Raw genomic sequence first — 3,007 nt, forward strand, 5'->3', positions numbered from 1 at the left:
CGCCCCGGGGGCGCGCCCGCCCCCCGGCCGCCCCGAAACCGGGGCGCGCGGCCCCCCGCGGGCCCCGCCCCGCCCCGGGGCGCGCGCGCCCCGCCCCGCGCCGCCGCCCCCGCCGCGCGCCCGCCGGACCCCCGCCCCCCGCCCCCCCGGCGGCGCCCCCCCGCGCCCCGCCCCCGCGCGCCCCCCCCCCGCCGCCACCCCCGGCCCGCACGCGCCGCCGCCCGGGGCCCCCGCGGCCCGCCCCCGCGCCCCGCCCGCCCCCCCCCGCCCCCGACCGCCCGCCGCCCCGCCGCGCCGCGCCGGCCGCCCGCGCGCCCGACCCCCCGGCCGCCCCCGCCCGGGCCCCCCGCGCCCCGCCCGGCCGACCCGACGCGCGCCCCCCCCCGCCGCCGCCCCCCGCCCGCGCCCCGCCGCCCGCCCCCCGCACGGCCCCCCCCCGCCCCCGCCGCCGCCCCCGCGCGCCCCCCCCGCCCCCCCCCCCCGAGCGCCGCCCCGCGCCCCGCGCCCCCCCCGCCCGACCCCCCGCCCCCGCGCGCGCCCCCCGCCCCCGCGGCGCCGACGCGCCCGACCCGCGCGCCCCCCGCCGCCCCCCCCGCCCCCGCCCCCCCGCGCCCCCGCGCCGCCGCGCCGCCCCCGCCCCCGCCCCGCGACCGCCGCCCAGCCCCCCCCCCCGCCGCCCCTCGCCGACCGCGGCCGCCCCCGCCACCCCGCCCCCGCCCCGCCCGCCGCCTGCCGCCCCGCCCGCCCCGCCCCCCGGCCCCCCCCGCGCCCGACTCGCCGCCCCCCGACCGCGCGCGGGCCCCCGCCGCCCCGCGCCCCGACCCCCGCCCCGGCCCCGCCCCCCCGCGCCCCCTCCCCCGCCCCGCCCCGCGCCCGCCCCGCCCCGCGACGCCCCCCCCCCCCGCGCCCGCGCCGGCCCCCGGCGCCCGCCGCCCCCCCCCCCCCCCGCCCCGCCCCACCCGCCCCCCCCGCACGCCCCCCCCCCGCCGCCGACCCCGCGCCGCCCCCCCCCCCGCCCCCCGCGCCGCGCGGCCCCCCCCCCGCGCGCCCGCCCGCGCCCCGGCCCGCCCCCGCCCCCCCCGCGACCGCCGCCGCCCGCCCCGCCGCCGCCCCCCCCACCCCGCGACGGCCCCCCCGCCCGCCCCCCCGCTCCCGCACCCCCCGCGCCCCCCCCCCCCGCCGGCCCCGCCCCCCCCGCCCCGCCCGCGGCGGGCCCCCGCCCCACCCCCGCCCCGCCCGCCGCCCCCGCCCCCCCGGCCGCCGCCCCGCCCCCGCCCGCCGCGCCCGACGCCCCCCCCCCCGCCCCCCCCGACCCCCCCCGCCCCCCGACGCCCCCCCACGCCGCCCGCCGCCGCCGCCCCCCGCCCCGCGCGCGCCCGCGCGCGCGACCGCGCCGCGCGCCCCCGCCGCCGCGCACGCCCCCCCCCGCCCGCGCCCGGGCCCACGGCGCCCGACCCCCGCCCCGCGGCGCCGCCGCGCCCCGCGCCGCCGCACGACCCGCCGCGCCGCCGCCGACCGACCGCGCGCCCGCGCCGCCCGCGCCGCCGCCCCCGCCGCCGCCGACCCGCGACGGCCGCCCGCCCCGCGGCGCCGCGCGCCGCCGCGCCGCGCCCGCCGCCGACCCGCGACCCGCGACGCGCGCGCCCGCGCGCCCGCCGCGCGCGCCCGCGCCCGACCCGCCGCGCGCGCGCCCCCGGCCGCCGCGCGACGCCGCCGCACGCGCGCCGACGCCGCCGCCCGCGCCGCGACCGACGCCCGCCCCGCGCGCGGCCCGCGCGACCCGCGCGACCGCCGCGACCCCCGCGCCCCGCCGCGACGCCGCGCACCGCCGCGCGCGCCCCGCCGGCGCCGCCGCCGCCGCGCCGCGCGCCACCCGCCCCGGCGCGCGCGACGGCCGCCCGCGCCCGCCGCGCCGGCGCCGCCCCGCGCGCCGCCCCGCCGCCGCCGCGCGCCCGCGCCCCGCGCGCGGCCCGCCCGCGACCGCGCGCGCGCCGCCCCCGCGGCGCGCCGCCCCGCGCCGGCCGCGCCCGCGGCGCCCCCGCGCGCCCCGCCGGCGCCGCCGCGCGCCGGCCCGACCCGCGCGCGCGCCGCCCCCCCCGCCGCGCCGCGCGCCGGCGCCGCCCGCGCGCCGCCGCCCGCCGCGCGCGCCCGCGACGCCGCCGCCCGCCCCGCGCGCCGTCCCCGCGCGGCCCGCCACGCGCCGCGCCGCGGCGCCGCTCGCCCCCGCCCGCGCGCCGCACCGCCCCGCGCGCCCGCCGCGGCCCCCGCCGGCCCGGGGCCCCGCGCGACCCCGCGGCGGCCCGCCCCCGCGGCCGCCCGCCCCCCCCCGCCCCCGCGCCCCGCCGGGGGCCCGGCCGCGCCGCCCGGCCGCGCGCGACGCGCGCGGCCCCGGCGCCGCCGCGACCGCCGACCGCGCCCGCCGCCGACCCCGCGCGGCCCGCCGTCGCGCGCGCGCCGGACCCCGACCCGGCGCGCGGACGCGCGACGCCGACGCCGGCGCGGCCCCCGACGCCCGCGCGACGACCGCGCCCGCCGGGTCCGACCGCGACCCGCGCGCGGCGCGCGCGCGCCGCGCCCACGGCGACCCCCGCGCGCGCCGACGCGCCCCCACCCACGACCCGCCGCGCGCCGACCGACGCGGCCGCGCGCCGCCCGCGCGGCCCGCCGCGACGCCCCCGCGCCCGGCGCCCCGACGCGCGGCGCGCCCCCGACGCGGCGCCCCGACGCGGGAACGGCGCCGCCGGCGCCCCGGACGCCGACGCCGCGCGGGCCGCCCGACCGCGACCGCGACGCGCCCCGCGCGCCGCGCGACCCCGCCGCCGACCGGCCCGCGGCCCAGCCCGCGACGGCGCGACCGCGACGGCGAACCGCCCGGGGCGCGACGCGCGGCGGCCCGACGCCGCGCGCCGCGCGGCGACCCACGAGCGCAACCGCGGCGCGGGCGGGCGCGCGCCCGCCCCCGCGCCGCGCCCGCCCGACGGCGCGGGCGCGCCGGCGCGCCGCACCG

The 3,007-nt window shown here is 95.8% G+C and overlaps 1 pseudogene; it reads right to left on the reverse strand.

The window, feature by feature from the left end:
* Positions 1-427: 427 nt before the first annotated feature.
* Positions 428-1,156, reverse strand: LOC144962225 (uncharacterized; annotated as a pseudogene).
* Positions 1,157-3,007: the final 1,851 nt, after the last annotated feature.

The sequence above is a fragment of the Berghia stephanieae genome, unplaced genomic scaffold, assembly GCF_034508935.2.
Source record: "Berghia stephanieae isolate SIO BIC M18660-M18661 unplaced genomic scaffold, UCSD_Bste_1.3 scaffold7034, whole genome shotgun sequence".
Classification (NCBI taxonomy): Eukaryota; Metazoa; Mollusca; class Gastropoda; order Nudibranchia; family Aeolidiidae; genus Berghia; species Berghia stephanieae.